The following is an 11718-nucleotide window of genomic DNA, read 5'->3' on the forward strand; positions in this document are numbered from 1 at the left end:
AATATTGTCCCGCAACAAAACACCTGGGCTTTCGAGGATCCGATGAAAGGACTGGTGTGCGGGCCCTGAACTCATGACCAAATAATGTCCATGAACGTGGGGAACTCCCACAACCCTGATATTAAAAAGCCGGGCCTCACGATATCTATTAGGGAAGTACATCAGTCGGAGTCCACCTCATAAGGAATTTACTTTGTGTCCTTTCTATTTTCAGACGTGTAGTCCTCAAAACATCTATGACGAAGGCCATAAAGGCTCGAATAATTATCCCAATCAGGGTGAGTTCTCAGATAAAAAAAAAATAAGGAGAATTTGAAGCGGTCTAGAAACTGGCCGAACACCGTGATAAAAGATTTAGTAAATTATCACTAAATGACACATGTAAAGTTACAAAAAAGATGGGTATAATTACGGATCGGTCAATATAATTACCAAAAGTAAAATCACAAGATATGTATAATTATGCGGATGGTCAAACAAAAATCAGGTACTTCGGTATATATCACAGAAAGGAGTTATACTGCACTATAGTATAGAACGTGATTACATATTAGGACGAATACAAACCAACAAACATGAACTTAATCACTAATTTGCATTATCCTAATATTGCACTAATAATCACAGTTTTCTAAAATCTATATTGCACTACATCTGAATATCCTTGACGTGATATACACCTATAAACCTCCCGTGCAAGGTCTCCAGCTCGTACATGTTATTTCCCACGGGTCTCAATATCCGGCATTTCAAGAATTTCTTGCAAAGTTTCGCGTTTCGGTCTTTTGCAAAATCTGATAAAACAGTATTTCGTCTGTACACCTCTTGTCCCGGTAGAAACTTAATAGTACGTGCACGCCTATTATATCGGGTCGAACTTCGTTGATACGCCTCATGTATTCTCTGCTTGACTTTTTCCCGAATCAATTCGAGTTTCTCAGGTCTCTGCAACTGCTGGAGTTCATGGTCCGTCATGGAACCTAGCTTCCTAGCCAGCTGATAATCAAGGCCACTGGAATACATATGATATCCAAACAATGAAAAGAACGGAGTAACTCCAGTGGAGGAATGAACGGATGTTCGTAGGGCGCATTCAATTTCGGATAAATACTGGTCCCAATTACGATGATCGCCCTCTAAGTAAGCCCTTATGGCCGCTATCACGGACTGGTTGACTCGCTCAGAGGCGTTTGATTGCGGAGAATAAACCGCGGTTCGCATATGTCGTATCTTATACCTCTCCATTAGATCCTGGAAACTTTTGGAAACAAACTGAGCTCCGTTATCGCTATGAATTAGTTCTGGAACTCCGAATTTATTAAATATCTCTTTTACCAAAAATTCGATAACATTATTAGCCGTGGCCTCTCGCATGGCCTTTAAGAAGGTAAATTTGGAAAAATGATCCATAACTATGAATATGTATGCGTTTCCTTTCTTCGAACGCGGATATTTTCCCAAAAAATCTATATATAATTTTTGAAATGGGCGATCCGTTACAGCCTCCTGCCCAATCTCTGGCCGCAGTATCTTATTGCACGGTTTACTCTCTCGACAAACTTGACAATTCGCCACATAATGTTTTATTTGTGTGGTCATTTTTGGCCAATAATAGAACCTCTTGACCCTTTCAATGGTCTTAGTGATACCGCCATGGGCACTAGTGGGTGAATCATGAGCTCTTTGTATAATTCCTCTCGTAACAGTCGACGGAACCCACAATTTCCACTTATTTTCATCCTCAAGCTCCTGGTCAAAACACGTCTTTTTGAAAATTAGACCATCACGAATTTTAAGGTCCGGCAACTTATCTCCGTTGTCAGTGACAGTTTTTATCAGGTCGAGGTATTCTTCGCTCCGGAATTCCTCCGATTCGACCTCCAGTAAATCATATTTGGACAACTCTTCAACCGTAACATCCTGAGGAGATCTGGACAACATGTCCGCAACCACGTTCTCGGCACCCTTTCGGTGTTCAATCTCAAAATCGTACGGCTGGAGCTGGAGTGACCAACGCGCAAGCCTGCCACTCAAATCCTTGAGGGTCATCAACCACTTCAGGCTAGCGTGGTCTGTTATGACGGTAAATGGCATCATTTCCACATATGGCCTAAATCTCTTGACAGCCATTACCGCCGCTAAACACTCCTTCTCCGTTACGCTGTAGTTGCGTTGACATGCATTCAGCTTTTGGGAGTAAAACGCTATGGGGTGTTCTTCGTTAGCTCCACTCAATTGAAAAAGAACAGCCCCAATACCGTATTCCGAGGCATCGCACTGAATATAAAACCTCTTTGAGAAGTCTGGGTGGCGTAGAACAGGAGCAGACGTCAATGCCCTTTTCAAATCCTCAAAGGCCTTAACTGCCAAATTGGTCAACTCGAATTTCCTTGACTTTCTCAGGGCCTCCGTTAACGGAGCCGATATAGTCGCGAAGTTCTTAATAAATCTCCTGTACCACCCAGCTGTTCCTAAAAAGCTTCTCACCTCCCTGGGGGTTTTTGGAATCCTTATCGTTCTTATGGCCGCCACCTTGTCGGGATCGGTTCTCAGAACACCATTACCGATGATGAAACCTAAATATTTCAATTCCTTAAAACAAAAACGAGATTTCTTCATGCCAATAGTCAAATTAGCCTCCTTAAGGCATCTGGCGACTTCCCTCAATAGACGTATGTGCTCGTCCAAATCGCTGGAGATAACCAATAAATCGTCTAAATAAATAAACACGTTCTCCTTTAGGCGTTGAGGTATGACTCGGTCCATAAGCCTGCACAGACGTTGGGCCGCATTACATAGCCCGAAGGGCATGACCCGAAATTGATACAGGGGTCGTCCTGGCACCGTGAACGCTGTGTATTGCTTACTTTCCTCGTCCAGCTCGATCTGCCAGAAGGCATATTTTAAGTCAACGCTACTGATATATTGGGTCTCATCGATTCTGCTCAGGATGCCATCGATGTTCTGAAGTGGATATGCATCCTTCACTGTGAGCTTATTAAGTTTCCTGGCATCCAGGCAGAATCGATTTTTTCCTGGTTTTCGAACTATTGTAGTTCGGTTATTCCACGGACTGTTGCTCTCTTCGATGACGTTCAACCTAAGCATGGTATCAACCTCTTCGTATACCAAAGCCTGCACAGCTGGTGACATTGGATAATGTCTATCTTTAAATGGCTCAGCGCCTTCTATAAGCTTAATTGAATGTCTTTCCAGATTGGTGTGGCCCAGTCCTTTCTCCTCAAAAGTATTGAATTCCGATATAACTTCATCCAATTTCTGTTGTTGCCTTTCCTCAAGAACATGGGGGTTCAACTTGTATTCATCATCCCCATCTAGTAGATCTTTCTGGACCTTCTCAATATCGATCCCATCAACTTTTATTATATCCGGAGCCAATTGGTATATCTTCCAAAAATCAATTCCTAAGTATAGCTCTTGATCTAAATCGGGGCATAGATATAAATCTAAATTACGTTTCATACCCTTATATACTACATCTAAGGTTACTTTTCCCAAAATCCTATGTTCCCCACCCCCGGCGGTTCTAACATTTGAATATATTTCCTTAAAACTACAATTCAAATTCTCTATAAGCTCTCTACAACCATTACCGAGTACACTAAACGTGGCACCAGTATCTAATAGTCCTTTCATTGGTACTCCCTTCACCTCGACATCGGCATAAACCCTTGGATCTTTCCCTTGGACGAGCTTCCTAATGGAATCTAAAATAGCTTTAAATTTCTTCTTCTTCTCGTTGAATTTAATTCGGACCTTAGGTACGGGTTTTTCACCCATCTCGATACTGTCCTTTCCGAAAATCTTAGATCGCACTTTATCATAATTTTGCTGGCGGATACTCATTGGTAAATAATGTCTCATCCATGGTTCATATTCATTCTCTGATTTGTCTGGTTCTAAAGTAATTGAGTTCTGAGCTTCTTTTGCTCTTATTCCTCGAAAGTGGGGGAACTCGGTGGTGGACGTGGCCCCCCGACATTCTCCACGCCCTTGTTCAGGTTTCCCTGTAGACAAGTTGGACATCTTGGAGTAACCGTACCTGGCCTGCCGCACTTATAACAAAATAAAGCTCTTGTTGTGGAATCACAATCGCGAAAGGAATGCCCAGTCTTCTGGCAATTCCAACACTTAAGAGGTGCCCTTGCCTGACGATTGTACTGTATAGCCGATATTTCTTCATAATCTGGATTCTCATAATCACTTTCGGAAGGACATCCTACAAAAACCTCATTGATTTGCCTTATGGGACGGGATGGTGGAGGAATGTTTCGCATGTCGCGTCTTGGAAAATTTTTCTCTGCCTCGTTACATTCTATTCTCAATTGCTCCACTGATGAAACTTGTATTGGGTATATAATTCTGCCAATGCTCTCTTTTATATTCTTTTTCATGATTTTAATCATATCATACTCTGATATCGGTTGGACTAATTTGGCCCTAATCTGACCCATATTCTGGAAAAACATATCTATAGTCTCGTGCATCTGTTGTTTCCTTTGAGCTAACTCGGTCAAAATTTCAAAATTCGATCTCGAAGATTGATATTGATTCAATAGACAATGCTTCAACTGTGGCCAATCTCTATACTTGTTAGTCTTCTGTGATAACCAATACCAGGACTCTGCTGGCCCAGAAACTATAAGTGGAAAATCTCGAATGATCTCAGACCAAGGTATACCATATTGTTCCTGAAAATACTCCAGGCGGTAAACGAATTCCTCAACGCCCAGACCTTGTGAACTGGCATCAAACTTCAAGCCTAACTTATCGATCCGGACTTTCGAATTATCCCAATTACGATTCACCAAAACCGATGTGCCTGGCCCTAAACCGTTGTTGTTTACTGTCGTCGAACTTGAACTGCCAGCCTGGCCATTACAATTAGAACCTGATAAACCGGAATCGGATACTGAACGATCTCGCGTCTGATTGATGGTAAGTTCTTTCAATTGGTTGATAGTTTTCGATAATTCCTCAATTGCTTTTCTCATATCACCCATCTGGCCTTGAACTGTGTGAACATTATTCTCAAGGACTCTTTGCCGCCTCAGTACGTCTCCTGGAAACGTCGGAGTATTAATAGCGGAAGCTGTGCCTGCATCATCGTTTGCGGAGTTTATGGATCCTGACAAATCAGTAATTTGCCCATTCGGCTCACCGCCTTCTCCCGCCATATCGAGGTTGGTACGACCTTTTCTCACTCTCTTCCTCTCAACCGCAACTATAGAGTTATTCAAATCAAAACCTTCTGGTCTACTTCTTTTAATAGATTTCGATCGGGTCTCTATACTCATCACCCTTTACAGGAATGGAGATTTTTATGTACGCAGAATATCTTCGATGTTGGAGATATCAATAAATTTTAATAAGGTTTAACTTCAATTCATATGTAAAAAAAAGGAGTTTTAACGTGAGTTTGTGGTGTGTACGGTTTTTATTGTATTCCAAATCCTTAACTCTCTTCAGAGCACCATGTGAATCTGTTTCAGTCAAATACTTTAAACTTACTATTTGCTTCTATTCGGGGCAATGATCATTCATTCTCAGATTACCTCACTCTAATACATCAGACCCCTAAACTATATCTAGAGCGGCTATTAGATGTACGTAATTCTGGTCCCCATACGATGTCTACGGAAACTACAATTCTCTACAATAAAAGTCTAGCTAGTGCTAATACCAAATTTCAATTTAAATTTGTATGCCACTGGCCTCCTTATTTTGAATTTATCATGTTCACCTTCTTCTCAAACTTCGTAGCATCGGATCTTCATACTACAGACTTCTGAATATCATCCAGAACGGTTATAAAGACTCCTAACTATTCCATTATCGAATTCAGATTCCATGTTTGTCTATTGCAAAATCTATTGGGCTATTTCCTGTGCTTCGATGACCTACACATCCTATTCAAGACAGCACAATAAATGCTGGATATCTTTCACCATTGGGCGCCATATTGTTACGTGTTCCTCTATGCGGCCTAGAAATGACTTAGTGCCTCGACTAGCTCTCGCCGTTTTCTCATGGGCGGTCCCAACCCGTCATTTCGGCCCAAGGTACGCAGCAATCAATAAGAAGTCCTAACATAAAACGAACAAAAATCACAACAAACAGATTCACTTGAGTGGGAGGCAGATGTTGGCCCCCAGTCGCCCACCCCACCATGGCCATGAGGATTCCCCTCCTGTTATCATGGCCCCGAAAACCCGCTCACACCACACCACTTACCTCACGTTAAACCTCCTTTCGAAAAGACAATTACCACACCATCTTTGGTTTGCACAATAAACAATCAAAAATACATAATTTTATTAATAATAAAAGATTTGGTCTTTAAAAAAAAATCTAGCCTATTATATTTATGTAGTGTCAAAACAAATCTAATAAAACAAAAAAAAGGAAAATTATCAAAACACAACAATTATTTAATATTAACAAAAATTGTCATACAATTAAACGAACGGTCCGCAAGACCTGTGTATAACCGAAATGATTTCACAATCGAACAAAAAAAATTAGGATATGCAAAGACTGTCTTAATAAAGGCTAGTTTTCCTCATAATAAAATACTACCAAAAAAAATATTATACCTAGACAAAACCCCTACCTAAATGAGCTCAAGTAGCCAAGGAAAAGGTCTAGTTATGATTCGGTCTAAGAATTAATGAATTTACTTTGCAACTCCTATCACAGCTTAGGAACAAAAAAAACTGTTAATGAGACCTACAAATTAACATATAAAAAGAAATAAAATATAATAAAAATAATATGAAATATAAAAAAAATATATGGAGGTCTTAAAAAAAAACAATAAAACTAAAATGTCAAATCAATATTTACAAAAAATAATAAAAAATATAGATAATCCAAATGTTGAAAACGGCAGCAAAAATCATTTATGTCGCTTGGAAATACATATGATATTTCCGGTTCAGATTTCTTGTTTAGGGGTCATTAATATGCCCATATCGTATATCGTAAAAAATGCACAAAATCGTATATCGCCCTGACACCTCTTTGGTTGTTTTATCCTCTCGATATGGTTAAATAAACATCCGGCATGGACGCCAGAGGGAGCCTAACCTCAACTGGGTGACACAAAAAGAGTCACCAATCCAAGACTGGAGGATTTGTCGTCTCTCCCTTACTTTTTAATTATTTCGGGTGTATTTGGCGGGTAAAATTCAATAAGAGACTACACGTCCTACCTTTTTATGATTCGTGTTGGGAAATTTGGTCCAATTTCCTGTTTGTGATGCAACTGGTGGAACAGGACGGCACGGTCGGCTATTAGAAGACCGCTTCCCAAGATACTTCATTAATTCATTACCAGTACGGGAAGAAAAATACCAGCCTCCTGACGTCCAGGAGGCGTTGTGTCCTATATAAAAGAACATAACTGGTAAAAGCCCTTAGGCACAATCTATGGCACAATCATAACTTACTTCGTGTATTGGACAACAAAAAAAAAAAAAAATATAAGAAACAGAAGCACGACCGTTTTTCCGCCACAATTAGAAGTTAAAATTTTATCAAAAATAACTAAAAACAAGAACAAGGTAATTTAACAATTTTCCCACTTGCTTATTCAAATAAATACACGGGCTTACTTCGCAATAACCACAAAAAAAAACACAGAAAAATAATAAAATGTATATGCAATGACGCCAATAACTGAACCAAACTATTCGGGAAAATTCCCCGAATACCTCCTTTTATTACCTTGCTTTCACTCAAATTCCCCAACAAAACAGGCCTTTTACCTTCCAGTGGCCATCTTTAATTTCTCGTCTCTCATTTGTGCCACTCTACGCGTTTTTCCTTTTCGCAAAATCTCCGCTCAATTTCAAAACCGCAGATTTTGAATGAAAACTGCGTTATCTGGTAGTACGATGGCAACAACAATTTCGGCCAGTGTAATTCGGTGGGCAGTATTGGCAACGCGATCCGGCGATAGCTGTCAATCGACAAAACAGCTGTTCATTAGAAACCACATTCCCCACCGACAGCACGCAGCAAGAAACACCAGCAGAATTAAAAGGATAAAAGGAGTAAACCCACAAAAAAAATTAATAAAAATAAAATCCTCGAGGCACCCTGAACCGTGATAGTGAATCGGCAAGATGCAGTTGTGAGTTTCCAGGTGGTTTCTTCTCCCACGGGGAGAAACTATCCTAGAAACCCACAACTTGCATCCCCATACTCACTCCACGTTTTCTTCAGGCAGTGGGATTAAATCGCGAATCATTCCGTGGGCACCCTGAGTCGCATTAATGGAATGGCCAGATGTTGTCTTGGATCTCCCGACCTTTTCCTGCTCCGTGCAGCTGAAAATGTGGAAATACAAAACTTACATCCCCAAATCCCTTTGGCGGCTCAGGCATACGAATGCATAACAAAGAACAAAAAAAAACAACAACAGCCTGTGCATGGCAAACCATAGCACGATACAAGCCTGGTTGCCGTCCGCGTGTGCCCAGGAGATCTCTCCAGCTCCTCCAGCAAATCCAACAATAGGAGCTGGAGATAATTCGTGGTCCTGAGGCCGCCACGTAGGCGAAAAGGCCTCATACCAGGGGAGACCTACGCCAAATTTTTCTTTGCCCTATTGTGAGACGAAAAATATTGTCCCGCAACAGGAACTTGGAGGAAACTTTCCCAGACCGCCTGGACGTCATACATGTTGACTCCTAATCCAGTTAATTCTAACGCCTGACATTGTAATGACGTTAATTTTATCCGTGGTCTTCTGCGCGTTTAAGTTCTCTGAGTGAAGCAGGTAGTGAATGAGGTTGTTAGACGCGTGCTAGTCTATAACCTAAGTTTAAAACCCATAACAGCAGCAAACACTATTTATAAAATATTTATGTTGAAGTTAATATTTTTGTACGGCGTATTTAAAAACTAATTGACATATCAAATTCTCTCACCTAGGTAAATACCTAACGCTTGGGTATTTATAATGTTACAGATATCTTGGGTATAAAAATTTTTCCCAAAATTTTTGATGATTTCGTATTCTTTTTATATAAACCTGACCTTCTGATCTCATAAAGTCGGATTTTAGTTATATATAGCCGCTATATAGACCGATCTCCGGACTTAAAGTCTTGAGGCAATAAATTGGACATCTTTTATCCGATTTCTATGAAATTTGGCACAGTGAGTTCTGGTAGACCCCTATCTATTCCTGTCAAATGTGGTACAGATCGGACCATATTTAGATATAGCTGCCATATATACCGATCTCCCGATATTGTGTAATGAGTCTATAAAAGGAGTATTTTTCATCCTATTTCAATGAATTTTGGCACAGCTAGTTCCGCTCTAAACTATTTTGTTGGGTACCTTTCGGGTATTTACCCATAACTCATTCGGTCTTTCTGACATTTGGAAAATCGTTTTTGAGATTTTCACATGTAGACAGGATTTATAAATGGACATCACACTTTTTGAACACCGAACTAAGAGCGTTTGTGCTGTCATTAAGTCCCTAAACCTAAAGCAGGCCAATAACACAAGTTGTAACCATAAGTTTTGAACATATCCTTGAAGAGCCGTTGGCATTTATCAGGCAATTGGCAATTGTCCGGCAAGGACAATTATTGTGCCAGCGCCAAACAAGGAAATCCATCAAAAAATACGCCAAAACCCGAAAAGACCAAATTCAACACAAAATCTGTTTTTTCAACAAAGAGTACGCAATCCCTGGAACTTTGAAAGTACATCAGCGTACATCAACGGCACATCTATTGATCTACAGACTGTCTAGTTGGAAAATGTGAATATGACGTCACATTAGGCGATTCCACTTTGACATATAGCTGTTTTCGACCAATTGAATACAATGGGAACGATGAGAAAGCGTTATTATTTGGAACAAACCAACTTCAGCTTGGTGTCGCCAAATTACAAGTAATGAATATATCTCCACCATCAACGACAAATTCAAATCCGTTTTTGACAACTCCTCACTCGTGTCCATATTCGCAAAACTTAATGCAGCTTTAAAGTAGGTTTATTTGACAAATTTCCTTTATAGAACTGTCAAATAAACCTACTTTAAAGCTACATTAAGTTTTGGGAATAAGGGCATTGATCTCTGTACGAAGACTTAAGTTCACATACAACTACTTTCAGACCCCAAAGAACGTCTACTCCTTTACGGAATTGGACAGTCTCGAGAAAGCAGGTATCACTACACCAGTCCCAAATTCTCTCTGCTTATGATTTGTGTTTCTGAGAAAGGGCCACCCTAGAATACAGCTATCCTTCTGCAAATATGGGCCTTGATTTTTCTTATGTACGACGAATTTGGCCATGCGGATAATTTTTCTATACTAATCATTACTCACGAAAAGCCATATATGAGTACATAGTAGCTTCGATCACAGATAAGAACGACAAACGCTATGAAGTCAACGATCAACCAATTGCAAGATGATAGTCGAAACAACAGCCTTCTTGCTGCATCTCTCTTGTTGTCTTCTCAGACAACAAAAAAGATTTTGACTTTTTAATACTCTTGTACTACAGTTGTAGGGAATTAATTTCTAATATCGATGTCTCCCTTATGTTTAACTCGCGTACGCTGAAACTTTATCGAAGTCATATCGCAGCAGCAAACCCTTTGCTCGTAGAAATGTATACAGGCCCAGCATTAATAAAGTACATCGAGGAGCTGTTGGCAAGGCGCAACAAGAAACCAAATTAAAACAAATCTCACTTTCACCCAAGTTCAGGATCGGCATATACTTGTGAGAGCTTACACGAACTAACTTCGAGTAGAGCTGCCAATCAGGAAGACGACGCAATACACCCGGCGGCACACTTCCTTTGGATATACTACTTGAAGAGTTGCATATGCCCAACCTTTCCAAAGAAGATTTTGAAACACCTCCATCTTCACCACATTACAATTCCCAGCAGACAACATCCAGGAGACACCCTGTGGCAAGGGAACCGGTTGTTTGTACTGCCGCCTCCGTGTACAACGCATTGCTACAATAACAAAAACCCTGTAGAATTAATTTCCACAGATAACTTAAGCAGGTAGATGTTAAGGGCAACCCAATATAATTCTAATCTGACATTAACGTCAACAAGGATGCATACATATATTTTTTTTACCCACTATCATACGATGGGGTGTACTGATCCAGTCATTCCGTTTGTAACACCTCGAAATATGAGCCCATGGAAGACGAAATTTTTATTCGATTTTGCATGTAGTGTTCTGTTATGACTTCCAACAACTCTGTCAAGTACGGTCTAAATCGGTCTATAACCTAAAATAGCTCCCATAAAAACAGATCTCCCGATTTGACTTCTTGAGCCCTTACATTGCGCAATTTGTGTCCGATTTGGCTGAAATTTTGCATATAGTGTTCTGTTATGACTTTCAACAACTGTACCAAATACGGTCTAAATCGGTCCATAACCTGATATAGCTTCTTTGTAAACCGGTCTCCCGATCATCCTTGCTCGGTTCCTGGAACTATGTAAAATAAAATTATTCCCTTCATCTAATTTATGTTGTATAAATTGTTAGCATAATCCATGGTGGTGGGTTCCCAAGATTCGACCCGGCCGAACATAGCACGCTTTTACTTGTTCATTTTAAAATTCCTACTCACACTATGCGTGTCTTAAGCAAACCGCCACTTTTTGACCAAGTGTTTAAGTTTTTCT

The sequence above is a fragment of the Stomoxys calcitrans genome, chromosome 2 (genome assembly GCF_963082655.1).
Source record: "Stomoxys calcitrans chromosome 2, idStoCalc2.1, whole genome shotgun sequence".
NCBI lineage: Eukaryota > Metazoa > Arthropoda > Insecta > Diptera > Muscidae > Stomoxys > Stomoxys calcitrans.